This window comes from Lissotriton helveticus, chromosome 5_1, assembly GCF_964261635.1.
Source record: "Lissotriton helveticus chromosome 5_1, aLisHel1.1, whole genome shotgun sequence".
NCBI lineage: Eukaryota > Metazoa > Chordata > Amphibia > Caudata > Salamandridae > Lissotriton > Lissotriton helveticus.
In genome coordinates, this window is record NC_136065.1 from 266,593,315 (window position 1) to 266,612,508 (window position 19,194).

Genomic DNA, 19,194 nt, shown 5'->3' on the forward strand with positions numbered 1-19,194 from the left:
GAACAGTCCAGTCCGAACTACCAAGCCATGTCTTTCCCAGACCGGAATCAAGCATCCAAGGACCGGTTTCTGGCTATCAGCCTTCATTCAGCCTGGATAGCTTGACTCCAGTGGTGTGGAGAGCCTGGGACTCACGTTCAAACGCTCCGTCCATCATCCCCTTTTGTATCGTAAAGCCAAAAACAGCATTTTCATCCCCTGGTGGGCATTATCAATTTGTGGTGATGGCCTTTGGTTTGAAGAATGCACATACCACATTCCAAAGGTTGGTGAAACAAGTCCCCTCAGGTCTGGATGACTACTGTGCTGCTTATCTTGATGATATTGCTGTCTTTAGCTCCACTTTGGAAGATCACCTGATACACCTAAATAATTTTTTGGAGGCCCTGCAAAAGGCAGGCCTTACTATCAAGTCTACCAAGTGCCAGATAGGGCAGAGTCAGGTTGTATACCTGGGCCACCTTGTAGGTAGAGGCCAGGTTCAACCATTTCAGAGCAAGATCCAGACCATAATGGACTGGACTCCTCCAACCACCCAGGCTCAGGTCAGAGCTTTCTTGGGCTTGACTGGGTACTACAGGAAACTTGTCATGGGGTATGGTGCCATAGTGACACCCCTGCATGACTTAACTTCCAGGAAAATGCCAAAGAAAGTTCAGTGGACAGTAAGCTGTCAAAAGGCATTTGATGACCTGAAGCAGGCCATGTGTTCTGCTCCTATTCTGCAAAGTCCAGACTACTCCAAAGAATTCATTGTCCAAACAGATGCTTCTGAGTTGGGGGTAGGTCCTGTGCTTTCACAACTGAATAAAGATGGTCAAGCCCAGCCAGTAGCTTTTATTAGCAGAAGGCTGACCCCTAGAGAGAAACGTTGGTCAGCTATTGAGAGGGAGGCCTTTGCTGTGGTTTGGGCCCTGAAGAAGCTGAGGCCATACTTGTTTGGTACTCACTTCAAGATTCAGACAGACCATAAGCCCCTCTTGTGGCTAAATCAGATGCAGGGTGAAAATCCCAAACTGCTTAGGTGGTCCATTTCCCTACAGGGGATGGACTTTACAGTAAAACATAGGCCTGGGACTGACCATGCCAATGCAGATGGACTCTCCAGATATTTCCACTTAGAACATGAAGACTCAACTGGTCAAGGTTAGTTTAATATCCCTGCGTTTGGGGGGTTGTGTAAGAGAGTAGTGTCTGCTTCCTCTGGTCACCCCCACTTTTTGCTGTGATTCTCTGGTTTTTCGACTTTAATGTGGCTGTGGGCCTGTTAATCAGACCCACAGCCCAGCTGTTCTCTCTATAAATTGATACCATGCACTTTAGGTGCATATCAGATTGGTTACTTGGTCACCCTTGGGAGCTCCTGTATAGTGTACCATAGGTACACAGGGCATAGGTTCACCCTAGGCCTACCAGGGGCTGCAGCATGTATTGTGCCATCAATCAATCAACCAATCAAGGGATTTGTAGAGCGCGCTACTCACCCATTAGGGTCTCAAGGCGCGTGGGGGGGACGGGGGGGGTCGATACTGCTCGAAGAGCCAGGTCTTGAGTTGCTTCCTGAAGGCGAGATGGTCCTGTGTCAGCCGGAGGTGGGTGTGGAGGGAGTTCCATGTCTTGGCTGCCAAGTAGGAGAAGGATCTTCATCCGGTGGTGGCTTTGCGAATACGTGGGATGGTGGCAAGGGCGAGGCTGGCGGAACGGAGCTGGCGGGTTGGCGTGTAGAATTCAAGTCGGTTGTTGAGGTACATAGGGCCCGCGTCGTGGAGAGCCTTGTGTGCGTGGGTGAGCAGTCGGAATGGGATTCTCTTGCTGACGGGGAGCCAGTGCAGATTCTTCAGATGGGCAGAGGTGTGGCTGTGGCGGGGGATGTCCAGGATGAGTCTTGCAGAGGCGTTCTGAATGCGCTGTAGTCTTTTCTAGAGCTTGGCTGTGGTTCCGGCGTAGAGGGTGTTCCCGTAGTCTAGGTGGCTGGTGACGAGGGCCTGGGTGACCCTCTTCCTGGTTGTGGTGGGGATTCAACGGAAGATTTTCCGGAGCATGCGCAGGGTGTTGAAGCAGGACGATGATACAGCGTTGACTTGCTTGGTCATCGTGAGGGAGGAGTCCAGGATGAAGCCCAGGTTGCGCCCGTGGTCTGTGGGTTTGGGGGCGGTGCCCAGGGCAGGTGGCCACCCGGAGTCGTCCCAAGCAGAGGGGGATGGTCCGAGGATGAGGACTTCCGTCTTGTCTGAGTTCAGCTTCGGCCGGCTGAGCTTCATCCATTCCGCGACGTACTTCGTTCCTTCCTGGAGGCTGGTCTTGGCGGTGGTGGGGTCGTTGGTGAGGGAGAGGATCAGCTGTGTGTCGTCGGCATAGGAGATGATGTTGAGGTTGTGTTTGCGTGCGATGGCCGCCAGGGGGCTCATGTAGACGTTGAAGAGGGTGGGGCTGAGCAAGGAGCCTTGTAGGACGCCGCAGATGACTTCGGTAGCCGCGGACCAGAACAGGGGGAGGCAGACTCTCTGGCGAGCACCGAGGTGATCCATTCTAAGGCCGCGCCTTGGATTCCGGTGTCATTGAGGCGTTGTATCAGGGTGCGGTGGCATACCGTGTCGAAGGCTGCTGAGAGATCCAGGAGAATGAGTGCGGTGGTTTCCCCGTTGTCGAGCATAGACCTGATGTCGTCGGTGGCTGCCATGAGGGCGGTCTCAGTGCTGTGGTTTGCTCGGAAGCCGGACTGTGATGGGTCGAGGGATCCGTTTGTCTCGAGGAAGGTGGAGAGTTGTTTGTTGACCATCTTCTTGATGACCTTGGCAGGAAACGGGAGGAGCGAGATGGGTCGAAAGTTCTTGAGGTCCGTGGGGTCCGCGGTGGGTTTTTTCAGGAGGTCGCTGAGTTCGGCGTGCTTCTAGCTCTCTGAGAAGGTAGCTGATGCGAAGGAGATGTTGATGACGTCGCGGAGTTGGGGTGCGATGATGGATTCGGCTTTGTTAAAGATGTGGTGTGGGCATGGGTCGGTGGGAGAGCCGGAGTGGATGGTGCTCATGGTGCGGGCGGTGTCTTCGGTGCTGACCGGGTTCCAGGTGCAGAGGGTGGCGGTTGGGTTCGCTGGTTCGGTGGTTGTGTGGTTGGTCTGTGCGCCGAAGCTGTCGTGTATGTCGGTGATCTTGCGGTGAAAGAACGAGGCGAAGGAGTCACAGAGGTCTTGTGAGGGTGTGATGTCGCTGTTGCAGGTGCTGGGGTTGGAGAGCTCTTTGACGATGCTGAAGAGTTCCTTGCTGTTGTGGATGTTGTTGTCCAGGCGCTGTTTGTATGTAGTTCTCTTGGTGGTACGGATCAGTTGGTGGTGCTTCCGGGTGGCGTTCTTGAGGGCTGTCATGTTCTCTGGTGTTTGGTTCTGGCGCCAGGTTTTCTCCAGGGAGCGGCAGGTTTTCTTTGAGTTGATGAGGTCATCCGTGAACCATGAGGCTTTCTTGCTGTGGGGTCTGCTGGGTGGTTTCTTCAGTGGTGCGAGTTCGTCGGCGCAGTTGGTGAGCCACTGTGCGAGGTTGCGGGCTGCTTCGTTGGGGTCCGTCGTGATGGTGGGAGGGTTCTGGCTGAGGGAGGTGGTGAGCTGGTCGGCGGTGATTTTGCTCCAGCTTCTGCGTGGGACCAGTTGCGGGTGGTGGTGGGTTGTGGTTTTCTTGAAGGAGAAGTGGACGCAGCTGTGGTCTGTCCAGTGGAGCCACCCCTGGTTTGCCTTCCAAACTGATACCACAGGTCTGTTCACACAGTCTGGGTAAGGTGGTGTAAGCACCCCTTACTTAGATATAGTATACCTATATCTAACTTTACATATAGACACATATACACCTGTAAGCCACTGCTATGGTAGGCCTAGACAATCCTGGAGGCAGAGTTCTTTGTTTTATGTGAGAGGGTGCCCTAGCGTGATCTGAGCCCCTCTGCAGCTTTTGGAACCATCTCCGTATAGCTGTTCTACGATACAGCCATAACATATACTCTTAAGTGCATTATAATCCTTACAGTTAATGCTAACTTTGGTTTGGCTTTATTAAAACATGTCGTGTAAGGTGTCAAACACTTTAGAATACTACCCCCTGCCAATTCTGGAGGCAGGGGTAGCATTCCACCCTTCTAGAGGGAAAATACATGTATGTTAATGCTTTACCCGGTTAAAGTTAAACAGAGCCTCAGCATCACAAAATGAATGCTGCTGCCACAGACACAAGTCTGACCTCCTGCTGCTGGACGAAACTCCGGCAGGGGAGGCCTGGACAATAGGTTTCCTGTCCAGGGAGGTGTTGGCACCTCCCCAGACAGGGGTTTAGTGTATTCGGGCAGGGAGGGCTGCATTCACTGAATGCATTTACACAATGCCTGGGGCACACAAGGTGCTCCATGCATAGCCCGGTTCAAACCAGTTGCTGGGACACTCCAGCCCCAGCTCTGGCGCGAAACTGGACAAAGAGAAAGGGGTGTAACCACCCCCTTCTCAGGTCCACCTATAGGAGGGACCTAGTCAGGTAATCCAGCCCCCATCCTTAGTATAAATATAGGAGCTGTGTCCCCAGGACTTTAGAGTATCCTGGATGAATCTTTGTAAGACATATCTTGGGCCTTCGACATTCCATTTTGACTGGAAGACGGAAGACATCTCCCTCGTGGTCAAGGAGTGGCCACTCTGTTCAAACAGGCACCAACAGCAACTTTGCCGGTCTGCAGTTTCAAGGCTCCCGTCGGAACCCGAAGACTGCGATGCAAGAACTGGACTTCCAGACTTCTCTGAAACCGACCCACATCCACAGCAAAGCTGAGACCCGTGGCGGACATGAGAGACGTGGGACCAGACATCTTGGACATCCTAAATTTTGCTAACTGCACTCCTTTCCTGAAGCTTCAGTAAGATGTGCATTGGGGTATGAGAAGCCCCAGCCCCGAGCATCATCTGTACTGAAGCCCAGGCCTCCAACACTCCACGGGTGTCTCGTGGGCCCCACCTTCACATTTGTGCTTGATGCGTCTTCTTGGCTCCTTGCCCGTTGGCTAGTGAGACCCCCGAAGATGCCATCCTCAAACTCCTTTGCTTTCCTGGTTGCTCCAGGCATGCTCCAACTTCCCTCCAAAGGAGAAGTGCCACAGACCCTGCTGGTTTGCAACAGAGCCAATCTCAATATCCTGCGTGGGTTGCGGTTGCCAAGGCTTGTTGGTCCAATCCGGATACCGACGCTGCAGTCATCTAGATCCATTATGGCGCAGCTCGAATCCAGCTCTTGTTCATTGTCGATGCCTCCTGGACCTTGTGGCTGAAGAGACAAACTCACCTTCTTCACCTTAAAGCACCCGACATCGCCTGGTTCCTTCCTGGTCCCTTCCTGGTCACTGGCTAGTGACCCAGACTCAACCCCTATGCTTTCAGGTTCTTCACATCTCTGATCCACCCTTTGATCCACCCGGACACTTTTCCTCTGGTCGCCTGTAGCACTTCTTTGCAGCTCTCCATAGAAAACGACGACGAAACCCGGCACGAAAAGACACCTATGCACCCGGCTTCCCTGGGTGAAGAAACTCGAGTACTCTGGTGCTCCCGTGGGTCTTGAGTCTCGAAGTGTCCTAGTTTAAAAGGGTTCCATCCAAGTCCATTGGGTAGTGTCCTTAATCTTTAACTTTTATGAACACCTTAGAAAGTCAATGGGAACCCGTGCCTGTGTTTAGACACTGCACGCGGCTCCCGTGGGTCTTTTTCTTCCTAACAACTGGTTGGTTAGTGTAGCCCCAGCGATTCTACAGGCCCTAGGCCTGCTTTCTAACTCTCACGTGGTACCACTTTCTTAGTATATGGTTAGTGAGGCCCCTACGGCATAACGTATATTGTGCAACTTATTGTGTATTAACTGTGTGATTTGTATTGTATTTTTACCTTTGACCTCATAAAGAGTGCAGAGGGGTTGTGTTTAGATTAAATACATATATATTTGATATATACCTTGTGTGGTGTCCTTTCGTTTGGTATTCAAGGGATTATATATGGTAAAACAACTTGCTTAACTCGCCTACTGAAGTCTTAGCCTGAAGACTGCTGGTTCATGCTACCACTAGGATAGCTTTCTATAAGGTTGACTTTACAACCACCATCAGTAAGGGTCGATTGGACTGGTGCAAGGTGCCCACTAGAACTAGTGGACAACATATGCCAGGCTAACTTCTCACACATGTCAGTTCCCATTTTAATATAAAATCATAGCAACAGCAAGAATGCCTGGTGTGGGAATGGTATGAGCAATTGGTGGTACTATTAGACACTCCTATGAAACTCTAAATGAGGTTGAGACTTTATTCTTTGAGTACCGAACACAAATAATTCCTTATTGTCCATAACGAGTACCTCTGAATATGGTAGGCTCAGATATTACTATGGAAGAATACTCTGTTGTGTCTGTCTGTGATTGCTCTTCTGGGGCGTTGTATAGTGCTCCGTCATTTTGCCTTGACACGGGCCCTGAGGCCTGGCCTTACCCCTTGGGGGGTGAAACTTTCTGTCAGTGACAACCCCAAGCTAAACCCCCAGAGAGGGTGAAAACAGCACAGCAGTAGCCAGCCATAACAGCAGAGTCACCAGGTTGCATCGAGGCCATTCACTTTAGTCACTGCCACATAAGTTGCACACACCTTGCACCTTCAAATGTCTATGATTGATACCACCTTGAGAGGCAGCTTGCAACATATCGCACCAAGGGATGTGTCTGTTGAGGGTGAGATCTATACACTTCGGGCGCTGCTTATTGCAACATACAGTCAGGCTGGATCACAGTGCCTCAGGGGCCCCCTCATAAAACCACTGCACCCAAGCCAATCTTATCCTTGCCAGTTGCGGGATATGTGTACTTGTGGCTAACTGGTGTCCCACTATAGTGAATGAGGCACCGCCGGTGCAGTCACCCTCATTGGCAGCACATGGGCCCCTGGCACAGCCATAGAACTTAATCTGCCAACTCCTCCTAGGCCAAATTAGCAAGGTAAATCAGCAGGGCCATTGCAGCCCCTCCTCGCTCCCTGGGGAGCCACCGCTTTGGGCCATATGTAGGTGGGGTATTACCGGTCGGTAGTGGTGAAATTCGGTAAATTTCACCGTTACCGACTGGTATTTAGGGATTTGGGACGTAGGTGGCAGGATATAAGGATTCGGTAAATTCCCGAATAGGCAATTTAAGGAATCGGTAAATTACTGAATCCTTAAAATACTGAATCAGTAAATTACCGAATCCTAATATCCAATGTAGGGAGCACTCAAATGAGTGCATTTTTCATATAAGGATTCGTTATTTACCACCAACTACAAGTTGGTGGTAAATATCGAAAACATTTAAAAAAGCAATTTTGTGCTTTTTTAAATGGACACACATGCCCTTAGGGCATGTATGTGTGCCACATGAGCACACATGCACGATTCAGGGGTGCAACAGTGTGTCAATGTGACACCCTGCCACCCTTGGATATGTTCCCCCTATTACCGATTCGGTATTTACCGAATTGGTAATACTGAATGGCTTCCCTTTCATTCCGATGGGCCTCCAGGCCCATAGGAATGAATGGAATTACCGAATCGGTAAATACGGAATCGTTAATACCGAATATTACCTACCGATTCGGTAACATTTACCGAATTATTACCTACATACTATTTACCGGTGTTCAAATACCGAATCAGTAAAAGTCGGTGTTTAAAAATCGGTAAATAGTGATTACCTACTTTTTTATTTTTTAAGTAAGGCAGACTGCCACATGCAGTGCCTAATTTGGATGTGTCTGATGTTGTGGAGCTTCAACACTCTATTAGAAATGGGCCTTACAGTAATCTTTGGAAGAACTAGCAGGGGAAGCAGTTAGTTACAACCCAAAACTTATGAGCAGCTCTCCAGTACTATGGCAGTAATCCTCTCTACTGAGTGCAAAGCATCACGAGAGGTCGCCACAGAGAGGAAGGAAGGGGGGACACCCAAATACTTTACGAGATCAGCTGAATTTAATCTAGCGATCAATGGGGAAATTATAGATGTCACAACCAGATTCCCTCACATCCAGTAATTACCTACTTATGGCCCTATATCTTCAGCACCAATGGAGCAGTCCAATACATCATTGTGCAGCCGCAATCCCTGGCAGATCCAGCAGCCGATACAGGCCAACCACGCCCAGAGGAGAAAGGGACGTTGGCTCCACAAAGCCCCGGCACCAGCTGAGCACTAGGTTGCGACCTCCAGGCCCCACATCGCAACTCCAGGACAGGCCCCAATGCGTCTCAGGAGTCAGTGGCCACACATGCACCACAACCAGCCCATGTGACAGCCGTCCTGCGCCACGAGGGTCGCGGCACCAGTCTGATGCTCCTTAGGTACGTGCCGGGCATAGGTCCCACGGTGCCTTCAGTGAGGTAGGCCCCTTGAGGTCGCCTACCACCCCACAATTGGCCTCCACTGCTGAACTCCAGTCAATTGCAGTTTGGGGGATAGAGAAGGAATCCCCAGTCGATCCCCACCAGGAAACAGTGTAAATCAGCCAATATTAGACAGGATTGTGCAGAATATTGACGAGGCCCGAGAAGAGCCCCTCAAGAAGGCATACCATCGGCCATGCTCATTGGCCATGCCCCCAGCACATACTACATCCTTACCACTCTAGTGCTGAATACATTTACTACTCTTTTTCTTTGTCAGACATGTGGATTTTTCACTATAACTATGACCTCGGTGATCTAACATTAAAGGCGGCACTCTGAAAATTGTTCCACACCTACTTGTAAATGCTGATTGATAAGTGTTATTGACACATGTGCCCTTGTTGATACACCTCTTTTCAATTATCATGTTTCTAGACATACTATAATTTAAATAGAATTTGCTCAAATAGCTGCTGCACACTTCTTAGCTTTTACTTCAGTATTGAGTGTTGACACACAAGGTTTGAAGGAGACTAGTTTTCATCAATGAAGCATACTTACAAATTACTTTATTATTATCTGTACTTCACATCTCAACAAAACTTTATGACAGCTGTCAATAGGACTAGCTGAAAACAATGCAGGAACACATATTCATATACATATGCTCCTTTTATCAGGAACACTTATCGTGCAAGTTTCGACAAAGTGGGGGTCTTTTCACAGAGTTTCTAAAACACTTGCTACCTTAGCTGAGCCTGCTTCTAAGCATTACTAATTAATTTTTACAGACAAGAGAATAAAGAACTAAGAGGTTGTGAGGCATAAGAATCTATTTAATTCTACTTCAATAATCAAGTTATTACCTTTGCACACTTGACTCGCTAAAGTTAGCGATTGCAAGCAGAGAAGTCATACTACAGGGTGTGATAGAGAGACTGGGACTCAGATGCAGCATAGCATAATATCGTCAAATATGTGTCTCTTATAGAGACTAGGGGCATCATTTAGAGGCAGGGCTGGCTTTAGCGCTGGTGGCGCCCAGTGTGACACTGTTTGTTGGCACCCTCCATTGACCACCTCCGCCACAGATTTTCTCACTATCACCCTTTAACAGTGCCCCTCAAGTCCCCATAACCACTCTCTCTCAGATGCATTTAATTTGTTTTTAGCTCCACTCATACCAATGTAAGGTGTGAAAACACTTTACATCACACACACACACATTACACAGACACAATCAATCATACTTGTGTAAATCAGTGTATAGGAAATATTACATGAGACAGAGGACAATAAGCTGCAAGAGTCACATATCATCCATACTGGTAGACAGTATAGTTTAAGAGTGCTTGGTCTGGAGAAGCACAAACTCGTAATCTAAAATGTAACACCATGGTTGTGGGTTCTCTTTAATAATAAGAATTGATTTCTAACCAAATGAACCCTTTTTCCAACATTAGGATAATGAAAAACTGAGGAAAAATCATAACACTCTAACATATACCCTTCAGTTTGCATGCAGCTCTTTGATGACAGTTAATAGCTCACTGGGATGCCTCCGGGTAGCCATGCTCTATACAAATGTGTAGTCATTCATTCTATACAAATGTGTAGTCATTCACTGTTCCATGTTAGGATTATACAGCTAGATTCATCAAAGACCCATTTTGCGAGTTTTTAATAGCGATTCATAAGGAATCGCTATTAAGGACTTGCAAAACGGGATTCATGTAGGAATTGCAAAAAATATTGCGATTCCTACATCTTCCTTATTTGCGATTAGCAAATTGCTAATCGCAAATAAGTAACAACTCCCCATTCATCCCTATGGGCCTAAAGGCCCATAGGGATGAATGGGGAGTCATTCCTTATTTGCGATTAGCAATTTGCTAATCGCAAATAAGGATGTGATTTCAAGGGTGCCAGGGGTGTCCAAAGGACACCCTGTAGCACCCCTGAAAAGCAAATGTAGCCAGATGTTGCGCACACACATGTCCAAAGGACATGTGTGTGTGTAACATACCACTCAGAAAAATGCACTAAAGTGCATTTTTCTGAGTTTTCGCTATTTACCACGAAGTTACAATTCGTGGTAAATAGCGGCCAGAAATAGCGAATTCGCTAATAGAAAATGGTTAATGAATCTCATTTAAGGAATCTCAAATAGAGATTCCTTAAATGCAATTCCTCGCAAATATGCGATTTCGCAATTAGCGATTTTTGCATTTGGGATGATGAATCCCAAATGCAAAAATTGCACTCGCAAAGGGCAAGATTCTCAGAATATGGCCCTTTGCGAGCCGATTTTTCTTTCATGAATTTACCTGATAATGTACAAACTGCAAGAAACAAAGGATCTCTCTGACTAAGGCAACAACTCACAGACTTATTTATATTATACGCATTTGATCTGCATGATACACGTACTTTGCAGCAGGCACATCAACCCTCTGTACTACCTTACGATGAGTCCACCTTCCACTAGACAAAACTGTGATCTCTCTCCATAAAGAACATTAATCAGGGGAGTTGTCTTGACATTTTTATTGTTGCCTGAATATTGCTGGAGCAAGGAAGCAAGGAGTTGCTTGTAAAACCATAATATACTTTCAAAAAACGGTGCCCCCCCTCCCCCCAGCTCGGTTTAGAGGGCAGTATGGAGCAAAAGCCTCACTCACAGTCCACACCGTGTTCATGCTTTGCGCATCCTATTTCCTCCTTCATTTACCTTTACCCTGAGCCCCATCCTGCTGGCATCTGTGCAGCCCTCGCCCATACGACAGACTATAGGTTTTGGCCTCTGGGGGAGAATGTTTGTAAGTACCCATGGTGTACAGCATCACTAAAACCCATTGGCAAAGCCAATAGGACTTAAAGGCAAGACCTATTGACTTTTCCGATACAAAAGGAGATGATGAACGGAGCGTTTGAGCAAATCAAACACTCACCCCCAGTCAACTGATTTGGGTTTAATCCATCACCATTCTTTAGCTCACTCAGCCACCCCAGTTCAGACATGGCCATATGCAAATCAGTCTGACCCTGTGCCTCAAGGGAACAGTCCAGCCCGAACTGCCAAGCCATGTCTTCCCTGGACCGGAAACAAGCATCCTGGGACCGGTTTCGGATTCATAATCCTCATCAGCCAGGCTATCTGGAATCCAGTGGCCAAGTGAGCAAGGGACTCACATCTGAGCATACCCTGCCACACCTAGGGTGAACAAAGCGATACAAAAGGGGATGACGGATGGAGCGTTTGAGAAAATCAAACACTCACCCCCAGTCAACTGATCTGGGTTTAAACCATCACCATTCTTTAGCTCACTCAGCCACCTCAGCTCAGACATGGCCATATGAAAATCAGTCTGACCCTGTGCCTCATGGGAACAGTCCAGCCCGAACTGCCAAGCCATGTCTTCCCTGGACCAGAAACAAGCATCCTGGGACCGGTTTCGGATTCATAATCCTCATCAGCCAGGCTATCTTGAATCCAGTGGCCAAGTGAGCAAGGGACTCACGTCTGAGAATACCCTGCCACACTTAGGGCGAACAAAGCGATACAAAAGGGGATGATGGACGGAGCGTTTGAGCAAATCAAACACTCACCCCCAGTCAAATGATCTGGGTTTAATCCATCACCATTCTTTAGCTCACTCAGCCACCTCAGTTCAGACATGGCCATATGAAAATCAGTCTGACCCTGTGCCTCATGGACACAGTCCAGCCCGAACTGCCAAGCCATGTCTTCCCTGGACCGGAAACAAGCATCCTGGGACCAGTTTCGGATTCATAATCCTCATCAGCCAGGCTATCTTGAATCCAGTGGCCAAGTGAGCAAGGGACTCACGTCTGAGCATACCCTGCCACACTTAGGGCGAACAAAGCGATACAAAAGGGAATGATGAACGTAGCGTTTGAGCAAATCAAACACTCACCCCCAGTCAACTGATCTGGGTTTAATCCATCACCATTCTTTAGCTCACTCAGCAACCCCAGTTCAGACATGGCCATATGCAAATCAGTCAGACCCTGTGCCTCATGGAAACAGTCCAGCCCGAACTGCCAAGCCATGTCTTCCCTGGACCGGAAACAAGCATCCTGGGACCGGTTTCGGATTCATAATCCTCATCAGCCAGGCTATCTTGAATCCAGTGGCCAAGTGAGCAAGGGACTCACGTCTGAGCATACCCTGCCACACTTAGGGCGAACAAAGCGATACAAAAGGGGATGATGGACAGAGCGTTTGAGCAAATCAAACACTCACCCCCATGCAACTGATCGGGGTTTAATCCATCACAATTCTTTAGCTCACTCTGCCACCCCAGTTCAGACATGGCCATATGCAAATCAGTCTGACCCTGTGCCTCATGGGAACAGTCCAGCCCGAACTGCCAAGCCATGTCTTCCCTGGACCGGAAACAAGCATCCTGGGACCGGTTTCGGATTCATAATCCTCATCAGCCAGGCTATCTTGAATCCAGTGGCCAAGTGAGCAAGGGACTCACGTCTGAGCATACCCTGCCACACTTAGGGCGAACAAAGCGATACAAAAGGGGATGATGGACGGAGCGTAAGAGCAAATCAAACACTCACGCCCAGTCAACTGATCTGGGTTTAATCCATCACCATGATTTAGCTCACTCAGCCACCCCAGTTCAGACATGGCCATATGCAAATCAGTCTGACCCTGTGCCTCATGGGAACAGTACAGCCCGAACTGCAAAGCCATGTCTTCCCTGGACCGGAAACAAGCTTCCTGGGACCGGTTTCAGATTCATAATCCTCATCAGCCAGGCTATCTTGAATCCAGTGGCAAAGTGAGCAAGGGACTCACGTCTGAGCATACCCTGCCACACTTAGGGTGAACAAAGCGATACAAAAGGGGATGATGGAAGGAGCGTTTGAGCAAATCAAACACTCACCCCCAGTCAACTGATCTGGGTTAATCCATCACCATTCTTTAGCTCACTCAGCCACCCTATTTCAGACATGGCCATATGCAAATCAGTCTGACCCTGTGCCTCATGGATAGATAGATATGCTTTATTGTGCATGGTTAATTAAAACCTTTACAATATCAAAGAAAGGAAATTCAATTTAAAACAAAACAAAAAAAAAAAAAACCCCAAAAAAAACATGAATCAGATTTAAACGTGTTAAAACCAAAGATTCCGTCCATAAAACAAACAAGAATACGTAGTAAGGTGGCAATAACACAATTAAGAAAAAGGCTAACGTATTATTGAACAATCTATTTATCCTGGAAAAAAAAAAATTAAATGCTAAACTACCTCCCTAGCGGCCAAAAGAAGATAAAATTATGCCATCATACAAAAGAAAGTGGTTAAGTTATAATAAAAGATCACAATGTCCCTATTGTATGATCTGTGTCAGTCGTTGTAAAGGAGGGTCAGATATGTCGCTCTGAGCGTTCGTCCACTGGGGTACCATTGAGCTCGTCCCTTTGGCCATTTGCACTGCTACTCAATTTATTCGGTTCTTTCTGAATTTTGAAGCAAGCCTCAGCTGTTTCGAGAAATGTTACCATTCGGCAACTCAGTTGGATGTCATCCCCTTTGAAGCAGGCTAGCACTGCTTGTCTGCAGGACCGTATCTTACGGTTGTTGAAAAGTGGTCGCAGGAGGACGCGTCGATTTTGGGTGAGCTTGATGTAGTGACCTGACTAGTGGGAGGTGGACATTAGGACCCTGTGGGTCATGAGGGAGGTGACCAGGTCACCGGACACCACATCCGGTCAGGGGACAGGAAGAGGACAGTATTGATCAGGACGAGCACGCGGGCGGATGCGTGTGACCAGCTGCATCGAGCGCAAGAATAAAGAATATTGAATACACTGACCTGTGTCCAGCGTGTGATTCTCTGATGGGGGGCCACTGCGTGGACACGACAACTGGCGACGAAGGCGGGATCCGAGCCGACGTACACCTCGACAAAAAGGAAGACGAAGCCATCAGGAAGAACCAGGTGCCCACCCTGGATGTGCATGAAAAGCGAAAAGAAGCGACATCGGAGCCCACCCGACCGCCTCTGAGAAAGCACCGGCAACTGCGGTAAGCGCGAGGGAAAGGGCGCGATCGTGGAAGAGAGGCGCGAGCTCTCGCGAGAGTCTCGGCGGCCATTTCAGGATCAGGCGGCTGGGCCAATCAGAGGCGATATTGAGGAAGCGGCCATTTTAGAGTCAGGCGAGCGAGATTTCGATCGCGAAATCTCGCGAGAAAAGGGCGGCCATTTTGAAAAAAGGACATTAGTAAGAAAGGCCATAGGAATAAACAGAGCGGCCATTTTAGAGTCAGGCAAAGAAGAAAAGGCAGACAAAGACAAGAAAAAGTCAAGGAAAGCCTGGAAAAGGCTAAAAGAAAGCAGAAATATAGAAGAACAGAAGAAAATAGGAAGATAAAAGAGACACAAGAGAAAAGAAGATAGAACAGGTCAAAATAGAAGAAGAAAAGAAAAGAAGAAAATAAAAGAGACAAAAGAGAAAAGAAGATAGAACAGGTTAAAATAAAGAAAAAGAAAAGAAGAAAATAAAAGAAGAAAATAAAAGAGACAAAAGAGAAAAGAAGAAAAGGTGAACACAAGGAAAAAGAGCAGATAAAGGGAAGAAGGCAAGAATGGCGGATCCAAAGCCCAGCGCACAATACAGGAGTCCACTACCGTTCAACTTATCGGAGCCACAAGCAGGAATAAGGTGGGAGAAGTGGATCAGACGGTTTGAAAGATATGTAGAAGATACAGATGTAGCAGACGGAAAGAAACTAGGGCTACTGCTGAATTTAGCAGGGGATGACATCGAAGAACTTCTGGTGACACTGCCTACAGAAGAAATAAAAACATATGAAAAACTAAAGAAATGTCTAACAGCCAAGTTCGACCCACAACGAAACATTGACTTCGAACGATACACATTTACCGTTGCGTGTCAACATGTCGGCGAAACGCTAGATGATTTTGCGACAAGACTGAGAAAATTAGTGACACACTGCGAGTTCGACAAATTCGATAACGAGCAAGCAATAAGGCTAAGGATCATAGAAGGCTGTCGCGACACGGGATTCAGGGCGAGAATACTCAAGGAACCGACGTCACTGGAGAACATCCTGTCACTGGCGAGAGCAGAGGCGAGAGCAACGGAACATGCCAAGGAAATGGAAAGAGGGAAGAGCGTTGAAATAGAAAACGCACACTTTACGACACATAGATATCGCACAGACCGAGGGAGAAATGACTGGAGTGAACAAAAAGAGAGGAGACAACTTGAAGGAACGTGCTACAAGTGCGGAATGGGATTTCCACACAGAGGCACATGCCCAGCGCTTGGCCAGACGTGCAGAAGATGTGGTGGAAGAAATCACTACGCCAGTATGTGCCAAAGTGCACAATTCAGAGACGACAGGGGAAGAACAGGAAGACAACAAGAGTCAACAGGAAGAACAGGAAGAGAATAAGAGTCAACAGGAAGAACAGGAAGACAACAAGAGTCGACGACAAGGTACGTCAGATATGTTGACAACGAAAGGAGAAGTTTGTCACGAGAGTCAGGAGAAGAAGAGGAAGAAGAGAAAGTAGAAAGACTATACCACATATCGGAAGTGCACACAGAACGGAGCGAGGACGACGAAGCAAGAGAAACAACACAGCCAGCAGACAGAAGCACCCGAAGAAAGACGGATTATGCAAAGATAAGAGCAGGAGCACACGAAGCAGACTTTGTACTGGACAGTGGTGCAACATGCAACGTCATGTGTGTATCAGAGTACGAGAGAATGGGAGTCAAGCCGTCGCTGAGAGCATCCACGGCAAAGGTTTTTACCTGGGGGGCAAAGAAAGAGGTAACAAACATGGGAAAGTTCACAGAGGAACTGAGGTACAAGGACAAAATAAAGAAGGAGGACATTCATGTACTAAAGGGCGATGTCCCAGGACCATGCCTGATGAGCAACAGCACCGCTCAAACGATGGGCCTCATAACGATGACATATGAAGAAGACAAAAGAGATACTGAGAGCAAGCGAAGAGAAGACACAGGGACCAGAGAAAGAGGAAGAGAACAAAAAAGAATAAGTGAGGGAACAAAGACAACAAAGGGCGGCCGTAGAAAGAGAGGTGCAAGAAGCAAGGATAAGAGGAGGGAGCAACGACAAAGAGGAAGAGAGGCTGACAAATGGAGAGCAGACGGAGGACAACTGAAAAGCAGAAGGAAGGATAAGAGAAGAGAGCAACGACAAAGAGGAAGAGAGGCTGACAAAGGGAGAGCAGACGGAGAACAACTGAAAGGAAGAAGTAAAGACGATGGCAGAAAAAAATCAAGGAGGGGATGCAAGGGGACAAAGAGACTAAATAGAAAAACGTAGGAGAAAAAGACTGGGGAGGAGGGTCGACGAAACTGACCTCTCTCTCTCTCTCTCTCTCTCTCTCTCTCTCTCTCTCTCTCTCTCTCTCTCTCTCTCTCTCTCTCTCTCTCTCTTTTCTTTCTTTTCTTTCTTCCCATGACAACAGGCAAATGCGGTCAAGGGTGGAAGGGGCGTATATGATCCGGAGAACAGCATCATGAACATTTGTTTGTAACAAAGGGGGAGATGTAGTGACCTGACTAGTGGGAGGTGGACATTAGGACCCTGTGGGTCATGAGGGAGGTGACCAGGTCACCGGACACCACATCCGGTCAGGGGACAGGAAGAGGACAGTATTGATCAGGACGAGCACGGGGGCAGATGCGTGTGACCAGCTGCATCGAGCGCAAGAATAAAGAATATTGAATACACTGACCTGTGTCCAGCGTGTGATTCTCTGCAGGGTGCCCACTGCGTGGACACGACACTTGGCACAAGTAGTGATCAAATGGACTGTATTTTCCTTGCCGTTACCACAGAGTCGACATGTTGTTGGCAAATGTGGCCGTAACCATGGGGGTAGGTGGGCCGCTGACGGCAGTAGCCCTAAGCGATATTTCAAGAATTTCTCCTTTATTTTTTGGGTAAAACCTATCTGTAGGTATGTTTGAGGCAAAGGCGCGGTGTATGATTGGACTGTAAGCCAACCATGGGCCCGCTCTGTTAGGGCGGCTTTGTCTCTCAGCAATGATTCATTACGGACTGTCTTATTGACCATCTTTTTGAAAACTGCTGTTGAGCATGGAAGTGGCCAAAGTTGCTGTAGGCCAAGATCCTCAATGGCTCCCTCCAGGTACCGCCTTGCCGGGCATGTTTCTTTGTTTTGAAGTTCCTTCCACAGAAGAGCATTTAAGGTTTTCGGGTCTCCTCTGCTTAATTTATGCCAAGTTTTTATGTAGGCTCCCTTGCGTGCCAGCTCTTCTTTTTGTAACCCGAACTCTAGTCTCATTTGGGCAGGCAATGAATATCTTGGGAGGCCAAAGATCATACGTAGCGCTTTTGCCACTGTTCAGTCTAATAAAGGAGCATCCCTCCCTCTCATGGCTTCACTACTGTAGGTAATCGCTGGGATTAGCTTTGCCTGTATAACCTTTATGAGAGGATATAAGCTGGGACCAGAGACTGTGTTTTTTAAGTTTCTGAGTGCCACCGCAGCGATTAATCCTCTCCTTTTTATGGCTTCGTGTTGCAGCAAGTAATTGCCCTTATGGTCTATGATGACCCCCAAGTATCGATATTCGGAGACCTTTTCTAGCTTTCTGGATGACAAGAGCCAGTTACGTGTTGCTTTCTTCTCAGAAAGGTTGATGCACATAACTTTTGATTTTTCGTGGTTGATGTTAAGCCTATTGGCAGCAGAATATCTTGAGGTGATGTCCAACAGCCGCTGGAGGCCAACCGGGGTCTGGCTGATAAGTAGCAGGTCGTCTGCGTAGAATAAGTTTGAGATCTGAGAGCCCCCTAGCTTTGGAGCATGGGAGTTGCATTCGTTCAGTAGTGTAGATAGGCCTCCCATAAAAAGATTAAAAAGCATTGGGGCAAGTACACAACCCTGTTTTACCCCTGTGTATGTTGGAATCTTTCTTGTAAGGTAGTCGCCTATGCCCAGCCTAACTTGCACCCATGTATCGCTATGAAGGAGAATTAGTTGATTTAAAAGCAGCGGGGGAATGTTCAACTTATGTAGCTTTTCCCACAGAAGGTTTCTATCGACATGGTCGAAAGCCGAGCTATAATCAATGTAACACAGGTAGAGTGGGCGATTCGCTTTCTGGGCTGCATCAATTAATAAAGAAAGGGCTAGGATATTAGAGTTAGTTCCCATGCCTTTGCAAAAACCTGTTTGGTTGTATGGGATTGCAGAAACCTCAGCTGCCCAGGATGTCAGCTCCTCTAGAAGCAGACCCGCAAAGTATTTTGCTTCGTTGTCGAGCAGAGCCACTAGCCGATAGTTCTTTGGATCGCTTTGGTCTCCCTTTTTAAAGATGGGCGAAATAATGGCTCCCCTCCATGATGATGGAATTGATGATGTTTGCAAAATCCTGACGAACATTGGTTTAAGGGCAGCCGCCCAAAAGTCAGGATCTTGCTTAAACAATATGGGGGGGATCCCATTAGGTCCCGGGGCACCCTTGCGTCTTCCCTTTGAAATTCTTTTGCAAATCAAATTGCATTTAATTATAATTGTCTCGTCAAGTTGCTTGGACTCGTGGCGGTCATAGTTGAGTGTTGAACAGTCCTCAGTATGTTTTATGAGTGTAGACGATCCTTGGATGTTGATATCGATACCCTTGAAGTGCGTGCTAAGAAAAGTTATCCAGTCTTCTTCTAGGACAAAGGAATTGACGCCTTGACTCCGAG